The sequence below is a fragment of the Leopardus geoffroyi genome, chromosome C1, assembly GCF_018350155.1.
Source record: "Leopardus geoffroyi isolate Oge1 chromosome C1, O.geoffroyi_Oge1_pat1.0, whole genome shotgun sequence".
Classification (NCBI taxonomy): domain Eukaryota; kingdom Metazoa; phylum Chordata; class Mammalia; order Carnivora; family Felidae; genus Leopardus; species Leopardus geoffroyi.
This window is the reverse complement of record NC_059328.1, coordinates 163,242,486-163,258,343: the sequence shown is the minus strand read 5'-3', so window position 1 is coordinate 163,258,343 and position 15,858 is coordinate 163,242,486. Positions and strand designations below refer to the sequence as shown.

The window sequence follows — 15,858 nt, the reverse complement described above, 5'->3', positions numbered from 1 at the left end:
ACGGACAGACCTCTGAGCGCCCACCCTTCAGACCCCATGTCTGCTTTACATATTCAGTGCTCGGCACAATGTTGTGCGAAGAAAAAGTTTCGTTGCCAAAAGACCCATGCGTGACATCTGTTCCTGATGGGACACCGTCTCAGAGAACTCAGGATTTCAGGAATTAGGAAGAGGATGCCTTTGGGGTTTTGTCTAATTGGTGGACGCCCCGGAAACATCCTCTTTCCACAGGCCAGGAAGTGGCTGTTTCATTTTCTAATTCCATTCTGTCGTGAGTAAGGAAGCGGGAGCTGCTTCCTTCCTTCCTCGCTGGACCCCACAGGCGTCAGTCCCCAACAGCCCTCCACGTCCATCCTCTCCAGGCCAGCCTGCAGGGTCTTACCACTCCAGGGACCTTTGATACAAAGCTGGTGATTACAGGAATTGTCAGGCCCCACCATGCTGCCAGCACTGACCTTGCTGACAAAGTCTACCCATGTTAAAGCTTTGCTGGGCCTCCCGGTCGCCCAGGAGCTTTACGCCCTGGTCGCCTGTTGCTTACCTCCTGTATTAACAGCAAGCTTCAGCCAGTCTTGCCAGAGGACCTGGCTCTTCCGGGCTCCAGCCCCGCTCCCCAGCTGTCTGTCACTCTGTCAGGTCATGGGCATTCCAATTCTTTTAATCTGGCCACATAAACCAAGTCCCGCAGCCCCTAATCATGGCTGCTGCTTGGCCAGACTTCCCCCAGTCATGCTGCCTGGTTGGTGCTGCCTGGGCCCCGGGAAGGCAGCCGCAGTAAATCACCCCCCAGCACCACCCTCTGAGGGTGCCTATCAAGCCTCCACCAGGGATTCACTGCGCCAGCTGACGCTTACTTTCTCTGTGGGAAAGCATCGTCCAGACGGCAACAAACATTCTGAATGTGCACAGTTATCAACAAAAGTGTCTGAGAAGGCAACCCCCCCCCCCCATAGACTGAGATTGATTTACTTACAAATTAGAGTTAGGTATTACTGGAATAATCTGTTACGGACATTATTAAAAATACACAAATACAAATGAAAGCAAATGAATTAGACAATATTTTTACACTTTTACTTATGGTACCTTTCTGCTGCCACTAAAAGATGGAAATGTCCTTCGAGGTCTATAATTAAATATGCCTCATTAAAAAAAAAAAATTAACAGACATTAGCTTGGGGAGCAGTTTTAGGTTTACAGAAAATTCGAGCAGAAAGTATACAGAGTTCAGATGTACCTGCTCAGTGCTTTCCCCTCCCCAGTGGCCCCTACTAATAACGTCTCATATTAGGGTGATGCATTTTCTACAAAACTTGAGCCAACGTTGATACATTATCATTAACTGAAGTCCACAGTTTCCTTTAGGGTTTCCTCTTTATGTTGCACATTCCACGGACTTTGATAAATGCCCATTACAGTCTCCTTACATTACAGCATCATATAAAATAATTTCATACCCTAAAAATTCCCTGGGTTCCGTCTAGTCATCCCTCTTCCCGCCTCCCACCCACTAATCATTTGCTCCATTAAAAAACCTTGGCTAACCCTTTATGGAAAAAGTGGATTTAAAGGTCCAATTCTAAGTTCATGCCTTGCTTTTGTTTAAGTTTGTTTGTTTGTTTGTTTGTTTGTTTGTTTGTTTAGAGAGAGCAAACACAAGCTGCAGCAGGGGAGGGGGAGAGAGAGAATCCCAAGCAGTTTCCTCACTAGCAGGGGCAGAGCCTGATGCATAGCTGGAATTCATGAACCGTGAGATCACGACCTGAGCTGAAATTAAGAGTCAGGTGCTGAACTGACTGAGCCACCCAGGCGCCCCACACGCCTTGCTTACGAACCACCTGACTGGCATTATAGAAGATGTGGCCTCACAAAGGTTAGTGACTACAGGTGGGGAAGGGCAGCAATGGGTGCATTTAGCAAATCACAATAATTGTTTCCCTGCCGTTCATCTGTTATATAAAGGTCTTTATGAAATTTGGCTGGTAAATTTCTCTCCTCCTGAAGTCAATCATTTACTCATACAGGCATATTAGAAGCTGATACATTTTACAATTTTAATAAAGGGCCTAGGTGCCCCGCATTCTAAAATACTTGGGACGATTTCAAGCAGATTCAAAATTCCTCTCCAACTTTTTAAAGTAGTACAGATATAGGAGTTTTTATAGATAGTAAAACTTGTTTTCTTTAAAACTAAACCACTGGCTGATACATTTCTAAACATTTCTAAAGTATTTTCAACAATACTTTTTCCATAGTACAAATTTCTTTTCAAAGTCTGTTTCTCTCTCACATTAAAATATCACTGTACGTTAAAGTGACAGATTAAGGGAACTTATTAGTTTTTTAAGGGAACTTCATAGTTCTAAACTATTGGATAGGTAGCACAGTGCTAACTGCCACTTATCACAGAAAAGATGAGCAAATTTAGAACACTTGCCTTTCCGAAAAAGAAGAGTATACATTGGAAGTTTTCTTTTTTTTTAATGTTTATTGTTGAGAGAAACAAAGGGCGGCGCACAAGTGGGGAAGGGAAAGAGACGGAGGGAGACAGAATCTGCAAAGCAGGCTCCAGGTTCTGAGCTGTTAGTGCAGAGCCTGACGTGGGGCTCAAAACCACGAACTGTGATATCACAACCTAAGCCAAAGTTGGACACTTAACTGACTGAGCCACCCAGGTGCCCGTGAAGGTTTTTTTTATTAAAGATTTTATTTTTAAGTCATCTCTACACCCAGCATGGAGATGGAACCCACAACCTGGAGATCAAGAGTCATACACTCCATGGGGCGCCTGGGTGGGTCAGTCAGTTGAGCGTCCGACTTCAGCTCAGGTCATGATCTCATGGTTCATGGGTTCGAGCCCTGTGTCATGGTTCATGGGTTCGAGCTGGCAGCTCAGAGCCTGGAGCCTGCTTTGGATTCTGTGTCTCCCCCTCTCTCTTACCCTCCCCCACTTGCACTCTGTCTCTGTCTCTCAAAAATAAATGAATTAAAAAAAAAAGTCACACACTGAGCCAGCCAGGCATACCTATATGTTCAATGTTTTAAAAAGCTTTAAGTTTAGTGATATCTTTAAGTACTTTAACACAGATAATAAACAAGTCTTTGCAAATTAAAGATTTTCATAGTCTTCCCCATCTCCTAGATTCTGTTTATGAATTTTATTATTGTTTTGACATATTTTACATTTTATATATATTTAACTTTTGTCATTTAAAAAAATTTTTTTAATGTTTTATTTATTTTTGAGAGAGAGACAGAGTGGTGGGGGGAGGGGCAGAGAGAGGGGGTGGTGAGGGGCAGAGAGAGAGGGAGTCACAGAATCTGAAGCAGGCTCCAGGCTCCAAGTTGTCAGCACAGAGCCTGATGCCGGTCTCGAACTCACACACCGTGAGATCATGACCTGAGCCAAAGTAGGACGCTTAACCGACAGAGCCACCCAGGCACCCCGACTTTTGTCATTTTTAAGACCATACTGCAGAATGTTGAATTCATGACTCGTTAGGGTCTATGACACATCATCATTTTTCAAAAACACTCTTGGGATATTTTAGCAAGTACCCCTGTCAACTTTTAAAGAATGGTCTTCCAAAAAATAAAATAAAGAATGGTCTTCCAATTCAATCATGTATGTATTTTTAAAGTTTGTTTATTTTTGGAGACACAGAGAGAGAGCAAGCAGGGGGAGGGGCAGAGAGAGCTGGAGACAGAATCTGAAGCAAGCTCCAGGCTCTGAGCTGTCAGCACAGAGCCAGACACGGGGCTCGAACCCACGAACCGCGAGATCATGACCTGAGCTGAAGTCAGATGCTTAACCGACTGAGCCACCCACGTGCCCCCAGTTCAATCATATTTTTAACAGCATCTTCATAAAGTACTTATTTTAAAACTAAAGAAATTAATCAGGAAATGTAGCCTTTCCTGCCCCCTTCCAGTGTCCCCCACTTCCGCAGGCTGAAAGCATGGACACAAACATTCACAATTAACCAGATCCCACAGGGGTTTCCTGTGGGTGCAGAGACTAGACAGGGTCAGGACCACCTGAGTCTTTGGGTTTACCCCATTTCCTGGTTATGGCATTAGGGTCTCACTTCTCCAGCTGTACTGCCTTGTCTGACCCAAGTGAAATTCCTGGATCTCTTTTAGAGGAGGGGAATGATGTTTGGAAAACCATTTGCCTTTGGAAGCACCTAAGATCTTCACAAGGTAACCGAACTGGTACCTGACCAATAAAGCAAGGTTTAATCATCAGTCAGAGCCATCAGACAGAGTGAGCAGAGCAAACACCTTCCATGTCATTAAGTTCATTCCCTGAATAAATAAAACCTACAGCCCACATGAACTTCCCCGAGACACTTACTCTGAGCTCACCTGCCAGCTATGAATTTAAACTGCTGTGCCTTCTTCACTCGCCCAAATGAAAGCTCCTTAGGGGCACCATAAACCAACAATTACATCAAACTCCTCTGGAACTGCGTTCCCTTCCACCGCCTCTCTCTGACTGTTATCCTGGAAACTCATGATTAACTGACTGCCTCTCAGTTCCTCCTTTATATGAAGAGAACACAGTGTCAAGTTCCCAGGAAATATCCCAACGGAGAATAGGTGTGCCTGCCCATATTGGATATTTTCCATTCACCCCTCTAGTCCCGGGGGCTGACCTGTATGGGCAAGAGGGTGGGTTTCCTTGTCCTATGGCTCCTGACTGGGCTCAGACGATGGGTGGTACTGGAGGGAGAGGAGTAAAAGCCGGATATTCATTCTTCACCCCACTGGGTCACCACGGCTTGGCATCATTCTGCCTCTGAAGGTCACCACTCCTGCCAGAGGTCTCTCCTGGAACCGAAGCTACCCTGTCCTGGTTCTGGCTCATATTCCTTCACCTTCAGGCTCAGAAGCAGTAATAACTCCGTGCTGTTTCAGCCTTGGGGCATGGCACCATTCCTTGTTCCTCTTCCTAAACACCTTTGTAAATAATTCCTTTTTTGGGCTTTCCTATATGATCTCATTTGAGAAGATATGTCTCCTGATGAAACTGCCTGATATCCTGGCCAAACAGCAGCTATGGTGTGAATGCCACTCTTTGGAAGTTGATATGACACTAAAACCAAAGAGGAAAATGCATGTGAGTAACGGACGCGCTGCTGCTGCTGCTGCCGCCAATAACGACAATGAGCTTTTCTTGAGTTAAGAGTCCGATATCATGTGCATTATTTTACACAAATGAATTCACTTTAACCTAGAACACCTTCATGAAAGTGGTGGGTTAAGATGATCCAAAGATGAGCCCGATGACCCCTGCCTACTGATATTAACACCCTACGTGACCCTCACACTGGATGGATTTAGTGACTTGCTTCTAATGATTAGAATATGGCAAAGTAATGGAATGTCACCTCAAAGCCTCAAAGGCCATATATGATAAACCTAAAGCTAACATCATACTCAAAGGCTAAAGCGTTTCCTCTAAGACTGGGAACAGGAGAAGGATGCCCACTCTGGCCACTTTTATTCAACACAGTCCTGGAAGTCCTAGCTGCAGCAATCACATGAGAAAAAGAAATCAAAGGCATCCAAATTGCTTAGGAAAAAGTAAAACTGTCATTACTTGCAAGTGACCTAACACTATACATAGAAAACCTGAAAGACTTCACCAAAAAACTATCAGAACTAATAAATGAACCCCACCAAGTTGCAGGACACAAAGTTAATCTACAGAAACCTGTTGTATTACTATACCCTAATAATGAACTAGGACGAAGGGAAACTAAGAAAACAATCCTATTTACAATTGCATCAGTAAAAACAAAATACTTAAGAATGGATTTAACCAAGGAAATGAAAGACTTGTACTTTGAAAAATACAAGACACTGATAAAAGAAATTGAAAATGACACAAACAAATGGAAAGACATCCTGTGTTCATGGATCAGAAGAATTAATAATGTTAAAATGTCCATACTGCTCAAAACAATCTACAGATTCAATGCAAACCCTATCAAAATACCAACAGCAATTTTCATAGAACTAGAACAAATAGTACTAAAATTTATATGGAACCACAAACAACCCCAAGTAGCCATGGCAATCCTGAGAAAGAAAAACAAAGCTAAGGTATCACAATCCCAGATTTTAAACTATACTGTAAAGCTACAGTAATCACAACAGCATGGGACTAAACCAAAAATAGACACATAGATCAATACAACAAAACAGACAGCCCAGAAATAAACCCAAGCTTATGGATGATCATTTACTCTATGACAAGGGAGGCAAGGATACACAATGGGGAAAAGACAGTATTATCAGTAAACGCTGTTGAGAAAACTGGACAGCTACATGGAAAAGAATGAAACCGGACCACTTTCTTACACGATACACAATACTCAAAATAGATTAAAGACCTAAATGTGAGACCTAAAACCATAAAACTCCTAAAAGAAAAGATGGCAGTAAACTCTTAGATATCAGAGTATTGCTAACAGCAATATTTTTTTTGGATCTGTCTCCTCAGGCAAGGGCAACAAAAGCAAAAATAAACAAATGAGACTATGTCAAACTAACAAGGTTTTGCACAGTAAAGGAAACCATCAACGAAACGGAAAGGCAATCTACTGAATAGGAGAAGATATTTGCAAATGATGTATCTGATAAGGGGTTAGTATCCAAAATATATAAAGAACTTACACAACTCAACACCAAAAAAACAATCCAATTTAAAAAATGGGCAGAGGACCTAAATAGACATTTTTTCAAAGAAGACATACAGATGGCCAACCTACACATGAAAACATGCTCTACACCACTAGTCATCAGGGAAATTCACATCAAAACCACGAGGGGCGCCTGGGTGGCTCAGTCGGTTAAGCATCCGACTTCGGCTCAGGTCATGATCTTGAGGTTTGTGGGTTCGAGCCCTGCATTGGGCTCTGTGCTAACAGCTCAGAGCCTGGAGCCTGTTTCAGATTCTGTGTCTCCCTCTCTCTGCCCGCCCCTCCCCGACTCATGCTCTGTCTCTCTCTCTCAATAATAAATAAGCATTAAAAAAAAAAAAAACACACAATGAAATATCACTTCACACCTGTCAGAATGGCTATTATCAAAAAGATAAGAAATAACAAGTGTTGGCAAGGAAGTGGAGAAAAGGGAACCGTTGTGCACTATTGATGAGAATATAAATTGGTGCAGCCAGTGTGGAAAACAGCATGGAGGTTCCTCAAAAACTTAAAAAGAGAACTACGGGGGTTACCGGCTGGCTCAATCAGCAGAGCATGGGACTCTTGATCTCAGAGTTGTAAGTTCAAGCCCCACGATGGGTGTAGAGAGTACTTAAAACTAAAATCTTGAAAACAAAAAAAAACAAAACAAACAAAAGACCCCAGAACTATGGTATGATCCAGAAATTCCACTTCAGGGTGTTTACCCGAAGAAAACAAAAACACTAATTCAAAAAGATATGTGCACCCTTCTGTTCATTGCAGTGTTATTTACAATGGCTAAGATATGGAAGCAACCTAAGTGTCCATTGAGAGTTGAATGGATAAAGCAGATGTGGTATGTATATATGTGGGTATATATGTGTGTGTATATATATATATACATAAACATACACATACACACACATACACACACAATGAAATATTATTCAGCCATAAAAAGAATGGATCTTGCTACTTGTGACAACATGGATGGACCTAGAAGGAATTATGCCAGGTAAAATAAGTCAAACAGAGAAAAACAAATACCATATACTTTCACTTATTTGTGGATTCTAAAAAACAAAACAGAACAGAAGCAGATTCATAAATACAGAAAACATACTGGTAGTTGCCAGAGGGTTGAGAGGTAGGGGGATGGGCAAAATAGGTGAAGGGGATTAAGAGATACAAACTTCCAGTTTTAAAATAAATAAATACAGGGATGTAAAGTACAACAAAGGGAATGTAGTTAATAATGTTGTAACAACTTCATATGGCGACAGATGGTAACTATACTTATCGTGATCATTTTGTAATGTGTATAAAAGTCAAATCACTACCTTGTACATCTGAAGCTAATAACCTACGTTAACTATATTTCAATTAAAAATAAAATAAAGATCAAAAACATTCTAGTAAATTTGCAGCCCCACGTTAAGATTTAAATTTCATCATATTCAACTCTTACTATTTTAAGTTGTTTTGGAATAAGGTGTGGTACAAATAAGTAAAATATTCAGCTTTTAAGAGCTGAATCCTTTCAGGGGTGCCTGGGTGACTCAGTCAGTTGAGCGGCCTTGACTCTTGATTTTGGCTCAGGTCATGATCTCACTGTTCTGTTCAAGGGATCAAGCCCCACCTCAGACTCCACCCTGACAGTGCAGAGCCTGTTTGGGATTCCGTCTCCCTTGATCTCCGTGCCGCCGGCCGCCGGTCCCCAACCCTTTCAAAAATAGACAAACAACAAAAAAAGCTGAGTCCTTCAGTTCTGGAAGCCAGTAAATCCACTAACTATGTACCGACCACCCACTGAGCGCAAAGCTGTGGACCAGATTTTTTCCTCTCCACATACACCCTAATTTCCAGTACAACCCCCTGGCCAATCATGTTATCCTACATAGCATTCCCTTTCCTCCCTGCATTAATTCAGAAGAGAGAAGCCAAATCATTCAAGGTAACATACAGCCTTTAACCAGATCTACCTGAACCTCAAACATTCTCTACAAAGGTAAGTATAATATTTTCTTCTTTTGCTATTTGGCACCACGGAGTCCAGATGCTAGTTAATTGAGGCCATTCACACCAGCAGAAGCTCAGGGGTGGAGTCAACCCGGGAACAAGGCAAGAGACGGCATGCATACCAGAGCAAGGGTGTCAGTGTCAGGATCATCTGGGTTCTGGGGTTCCCCAGCTGAGTGATCTTGGGGCAGGTTTCCTAAGCTCTCCAAGTCACAGCTCCCTCACCTATAAAATGGGGACAAATATCTATTTCGCAAAGTTGCTGTGAGAATTAAATGAGATTCTATATGTGCAGGGGCCCAGCCTAGTCATGGCATTCGCTTTATCACGTGGTAATGAGTATGAAGAATGTGCCAACACGGTGGTGAAGCAAGCAGTTCCCGCCACGTGCCTCTCCCTCTAAACTGGGGCTACTACAGTCTACGGGCCAAGACAGGTGTTAAACGAGTGCTTAAGGTACATAACTAATCGTTATAACAAGGGAAGTTCTAAGCCACCATAGCCTAGTTTAGAGTTCCCAGCACAGTAGCTATGAAATGGTAAGCAAATATATGGATTAAACAATATTCTGCTCTGCTAAACTTGTCTTTATCTAGTCAATCTCCATGTCCTTCTACCTCCCTCCCTTCTCCTTACTTCCCGCATCATGACATTTCTAGACCACCTTCATCTTCAAACAAAATTCAACGAACCATTTTCTCTTATTAACACACTCATATCAAAGCATACATGACGGCAAAGGTTTATGAGCAGAGTACCTTTGCCTACGACTAACACCAGTATCTTCATTTTAAGCTACACCTTGGCATTACCCAAGGAAGAGGGTATCTCTTGTAGAATTTTAGGTTTTCTTTTTTTTTTTTTCTTCTTTTTTGTTTTGTTTTGGTTTTTGGAGAGACAGAGTGCTCGAGGGGGGTAAGGGGCAGAGAGAGAGAAAGAGAGAGAGAGAGAGAGAGAGAGAGAGAGAGAGAGAGAGAGAGAATCTAAGCAGGCTCCACGCTGAACACAGAGCCTGACACAGGCTTGATCCCACTACCCTGGGATCACCACCCCAGCCAAAATCAAGAATCATACGCTCAGGCAACCAAGCCACCTAGGCACTCAGGTTTGTTTTCTTTCTTTCTTTTTCTTTCTTTCTTTCTTTCTTTCTTTCTTTCTTTCTTCTATTTTTATTTTATTTATTTATTTAAATGTTTATTTTTGAGACAGAAAGAGCACATATGAGCAGAGAAGGGGCAGAGAGAGAGGGAGGCAGAGGATCTAAAGCAGGCTCTGTGCTTACAGCAGACAGCCCAACGTGGGGCTTGAACTCACGAACTGTGAGATCATTACATGAGTCGAAGTTGGACACTTAACCACTGAGCCACTCAGGTGCCCCCATTGTTTTTAAGTTTATTTATTTATTTTGAGAGAGAGAGAGAAAGCACAAGGGGGGCGGGGCGGAGGAAGCCAGAGAAAGAGAGAGAGGAAGGGAGGGAGGGAGAAGAAGAGAGAGAGAGAGACAGAGAGACAGAGAGAGACAGAGAGAGAGAATCCCAAGCAGGCTCTGCATTGTCAGTGCAGACCCAACATGGGGCTAGAACTCATTAACAGTGAGATCATGACCTGAGCCAAAGTCAGATGTTTAACTGACTGTGCACCAAAGTGCCCCATCATTTTTTTTTTTAATTAAAAAATATTAGGAACTTTTTCAGCTTCAAAGTATTTCAAATTTACAACTAAGTTGCAAAAATTAAAAAAGAATGTTTCCAGATACACTTCACTCATCTTTCCCAAATGTTAACATTGTACACAATTATAGCCCACTTATTGAATCTAGAAAATTACCACTGATGAAATATTATTCAGGTTTTGACCACTGAGAGAAGTATTGGTGTCTGAGAGAGAGCCAGACGCATTCTGGACACTGGCCTCAAGGGCGATTTAAACCAGTGGACAATTCAGGATATCATTAATTTTGGGCTTCCAATGATGAAATAACGGTTGGGGCATGTATGTTACCTTCATAATTTCCTTTTGTGTATCCCAATACTACTCTTTAGAGGGCCACTACTCTGCTCCTCTTTAGAGGGATTATCACATTTAATCTTTACAACAACCCTAGGAGGTAAGAATTCTCGTTATGCCTATTCGAAGCAAAAAAAAAAAAAAAAAAAGGCTTTAGAGAGCTTGCAAGGAAACCAGGCAGTTCCTTGGTTTAACTTCCATGCCACACTGTGATAACTGCTATGGGTATGTTTTCAAGTCTGGAATAATATATTGATATAGGAAATCACTGGTCCCTGTTTTATATAAAACATAACCCGTGCATATTACCATAGAAATGGCTTAAAAAGAAAGACAAATATATAATAAACCTTCAAAAGACGGGTATACTTAGGAACCAAAGTTTGTCAATAGGACGGGTTTACACATTACTTCACCTTTTTCCAGAAGCACTGTTGTGCCTGTTAAGAGTATGTCAAGATACAAATGTGTGTATGGGAACGGTGGAGGAACAGAAACAGCCTAAAGTCAAGGAGGAACGACTTCCTCAGCCTAGAACACCAATCCCTGAGAGTGCATATTCCCACCCTTTTTGCTTTTATCCAGAGGGATACACAACCTTGATATTTTAACCTATGATCAAGTGGTTATTACATTGATCATACCTTGTGGTAGTTTTCAAATGCACACATTCTAGTACCTGGGGCGTCTGGGTGTGTGTTAACTTTTCTTTAAGAGTCCTGGCGCTTTCTCAGCTGGTCCAAGCCTGGTAAAGAGAGTTAGCCTTGGCGATGGAGTAGAACCTTCTTCACTTTCTCCAAATGTTTACTGTGATCCTACCGTGTCTGAGGATGTGGGTACTTGATAAGCCCATCCCCTCTCGAGGCGAAACTACTGAAAGGACCCCACCCGCGTGGAGGGGCGGAACGACATCTCCCCACGGGAAGAGCCGCACCGTTGTCCCCACACAGGGGACGGGGAGACGGATGCACTTGCACGTGGGCCCCTGTGGGTTCCACTCTCTTTTGAAGTTCATTTTTAACATGAATTTTAATTTAAGGTGTCTCACAGCTGGACCCCCTCTTTTGAGAACAGAGGAGAGGGCGATGGGAGAAGGCTTTCCTTCGGACCCCCAGCGGCGGGGAGCTGGCGAGCGAGGATGCGGGGTCCCGGGGAAAGGGCCCTCTGTCGTACACACCTTCTAGTTCCCGCTCCTCTGCAGCAGCCCGTCCTGGACCCCACAGCCGAGTGCCTTCACTGCTCAGGGAGCGGACACAGGGACCCACGAGCCCCAGCCACCTAGCACCCCACTCTCGCCACGCTCCTCTGGGCGACCGGGGGCGGAGAGGGGCGCAGAGCTCGGGAGAAAGGCGGGGCGGGCGCGGCGCCCGGAGGAGAGGGCGAAGGGCCGGCGGCGGCCTCGCGGCGCGTCCACATGTGGCGGGGCCGCAGGAGGCGGGGGGGACGGGGAGTCGAGGGGGAGGGTTTACATCTCCGCGAAGTTCCCGGATGGTCGCAGCCTCCCGGCGCTGAGCGCTTTTCCTGCCCGGCCGGCTCAGCCCTACGGACCGGGGAGAAGTTTCCCGGAAAAAAATGCCCCGCGCGCCGCGGGGCCCTGGAGCCGCCCGGAGCCGCTGCGCGGTAAGGGACGCGCGACCGGGGCGCGGGGTCTCAAGGTGGCTCCCGGGGAGACGCCCGCGGCCGCCGGTGAGGGCAGGGCTGGACGGCGGGGCGGGGAGAGCCGCGCGGCAGCGGGCGGGGGCGGCCGGGGGCGTCGGGGCTGCGTCCGCGGCGGGCGTTGGGCGCGGGCGCTCGGCCTCGGGAGGGGCCGGGCCGGGAAGGAAGGGGCCGCGGACGGCGGGGCCGCGGCGCGGGGCGCCTCCCGCCTGGGCGCGCGCGTTCCTGGGCTCCCCCGACCCCGGGGCCGCGGCGGGGAGGAGTGGGGTGGGGGCTCGGGACCCGCGGCGGCCGTAGTTCCCCGCGGCAGGGGCTTGGCGGGGATGCGCTGGGGCCGCATCTACACCCCCAGCTCGGGCGGATGGGGACTTTCGGGCATCCCCGGGCTGGTTCGTGCCCAGGAACGGCCTCGCCTTCTCCGCTGGCGGAATCGAGCTCATCTCGCAACGCGGCTCCCCAAACTGGGCTCCCGCCTGCAGCTCGCTGCTCGCTCTGTGGTCGGTATAGACGCGCGGGTTAGATGTGCGCATTGACCTTAGAGGCGCTTCCAGTCCCCGTCAGCGCCTTTCCCCTTGCCCGGGGCCTCTCCCGGACTTTCCGGACAGCCTCACTTCAGTCTCACTCCCCCTACCTCTTTCTGCTAACACATTTTTCTCTCTAAAAAAGAACCGTTGAAGAACGTTGCAAGCGTAAAAGAAACCAGCTGACCCAGTCGGAGGCGACTTCGACTGGTGGTTAGACTTTGAAATTAACAAAGGGTGTGTCTGTGCCCGCTCTTGGTCCTGCGTTATCCCAGAGGAATATTCCTTCCTGGGCCTCTGGCTTCTGGCCTTATCTCCGTTCTGGGGAACCCTCTCAAGTCGTTAGCAGTGACCGGGTAGACTTTGTCCCTTTTTCTTAAAGTTGCCTGTAACGGCTGTCCCCCGGATAGTCCCTGGACCCCACCCTCAATCGCTGGCCCTGTGTGTCGAGGCAGTGCTGCCGCGGAGTCCCTGGACACAGTCCCACCCTGGGTGGGTTTTCTTCTGCCAGTCTCCCAAGGCAATTTCAAAACAATACTTTAGCTTCACTTTGAGTCATTGGTATATTTTTCCTCCTCAAAAATGCCTTTTCCTATAACGGATAAAGTAACTCCAAGGAGGTTTTGTTTGGTTTCGTTTGTAGTTTGTATAAATTACCCTTTGACTTTCTGAGTTGAGAGAGCGCTGTACGCCATCAGCATTTTGCGTCTTGCCTCTCCTTCTGGTGCTCACAACACTGCCTTCTGCTCTTGCTCTGTGTCTTTACCTGCCTGTTATCCCCTCAAGGTCGACGTTCTCGGGAACCAAAAAACCCCATCCATCTGTAGGAGCCCATTAGCTGTTACGGAAGCGTGCAGGCTAGACTTCGCAGATTTTTTAAGAAAATTATTTAACTCCAAGTTAGTTAACATATAGCGCAGTATTGGTTTCAGGAGTAGAATTTAGTGATTCATCACTTACATATAACACCCAGTGCTCATCCCAGCAAGTGTCCTCCTTAATGCCCCTTGCCCATTTAGCCCATCCCCTGACCCTACACCCTGCCAGCAACCCTCAGTTTGTTCTCTGTATTTTTTTTTATTTTTTTAAAATGTTTATTTATTTCTGAGACAGAGAGAGACAGAGCACAAGTGGGGGAGGGGCAGAGAGAGAGGGGGACACAGAATCCGAAGCAGGCTCCAGGCTCTGAGCTGTCGGCACAGAGCCCCATGCGGGGCTCGAACTCACAGACCGCGAGATCATGACCTGAGCCGAAGCTGGACGCTCAACCGACTGAGCCACCCAGGTGCCCCTGTTCTCTGTATTTAAGAACCTCTTATGGTTTGTCTCCCGGTTTGTTTTTATCTTATTTTTCCTTCCCTTCCCCTATGTTCATCTGTTCTGTTTCTTAAATTCCACATGAGTAAAATATGATATTTGTGTTTCTCTGACTTATTTCATATAGCATAATACACTCTAGTACCATGCATCTTATTGCATATGGCAAGATTTCATTCTTTTTGATCGCTGAGTAATATTTCAGTGTGCGTGTGTGTGTGTGTGTGTGTATACCATGTATATATATGTGTATACACCACATCTTCTGTCTCCATTTATCAGTCATTGGAAGATGTTATTGAACATTTTAGTCATGTCATCTTCTTCCTTGGGACCTACCCAACCCTGCCATCACTTTGGCTCCCTGGCGAGCACATGAACTCTTTTGGGTTTGGTAATATAGAGCAAAGTGATTTGTAAACAAGGTCAGATAAAATTCTGGGACGTTTACAGACAAGGAAATTACTTACAACTGGAGACATTCATGCCTTCTTCCATTTGTTTATTTCCCCAATTAAATCTCTTGTGGGAGTTCAGCCACTTTCGTGTGCCCTTGGCATATCATGCAACTTGAGACTCAACTTACCTCATCCAAGAAATGGGGTTGATAAACTTTGCTCTTTGTCCATCACATGGTGTGAGGATCAGGTAGGGTGATGAAGTAGGAAACAGCAAAAGGCAGCACAGCACCAGGCATCAGACGGACACCATGCAGTGTATAGCACCAAGATAAAAGAGTGATAAAGAGCTCAAGTGGTAAGGCGGGGAGAGAAGTTGGTATGCTCTTACCTTTCAAATGTACTGTCTCAGGTGCTCTGGCCAGGGATGAGCTTACTTTTGTGGGAAGCATTCTTTCCTGGGTCCATGTCACTGTCTGATATTTCAGGGTGTTCCTAACTATGGTTGTAATTTTAGGAAACATACGGTTTCTGCAGTGCACATCAGGAGAACAAAACTAAAGAAAAGCACCTTTTATTTGTTGGCTGTAATCCCTTTGTTTTTAAGCATCTCGTATTCAGGATTCTGTCTTCCAGAGTTATGGTCTTCCTGAAGCCTGCCCTCCGGTGAGGCCCACCAAATTCCTCATGATTCCCATACAGAGGTCTCTCCGCCAGTGTGTCCCACTGCAGTGTGTCCCAGCAGGTCCACAGTTACACCAAGTGTTGGAAGGTTGGGAGGCATAGCCTGGAGAATAGCCAGGACGCACATCAGTGAAGATTCCAATCTCAGTTGGAATCCAGCCAGATACTCATTTAGCATTGAGGGTCCCTGCTAGGGGTCGCCGCTGTGCCATAGGGCACAGCAGTGGAGTGGGAGACATTGCTCAGAAAGAGATGGGAGTTTGCCCCTGGACCCTTACCTTCTGGTAGAGATGAGGCAGCTTTCAAACAGTGAAATGCAAGTCAGAATGTGGTAAATAAGGTAAAAAAAAAAAAAAAAAAAAAAAAAAAGATACAGGTCAAATACAAGGAATTTCGAGGAGAATGAAATTGCTTCCAGCTGGGGGGAGTCCATCCTTCACTGATTTGCCCATTTAACAAATATTGATGGGCCAGGCATAGGAAGGCTAATGGGCCCGTCGCCATTGCGGTCCCCCTTCCCTGCCCCAGTGAGGAACAGTTCTGGTTCCGCTTCACTGTGAC

At 45.5% G+C, this 15,858-nt stretch overlaps 1 protein-coding gene across 4 annotated transcripts in view; it reads left to right on the top strand.

Moving 5' to 3' along the window:
* The first annotated feature begins 12,098 nt into the window (after positions 1–12,098).
* WIPF1 (WAS/WASL interacting protein family member 1) overlaps positions 12,099–15,858 on the top strand; it is a 125,118-nt gene continuing 121,358 nt past the window's right edge. Inside the window, exon 1 of one of the 4 annotated variants that reach the window (XM_045480256.1) lies at positions 12,099–12,341. The gene's annotated coding sequence lies outside the window, so the exon portion shown is untranslated. The remainder of the gene's footprint in view (positions 12,342–15,858) is intronic. The other 3 variants (XM_045480254.1, XM_045480255.1, XM_045480257.1) reach the window with 3 other exon arrangements.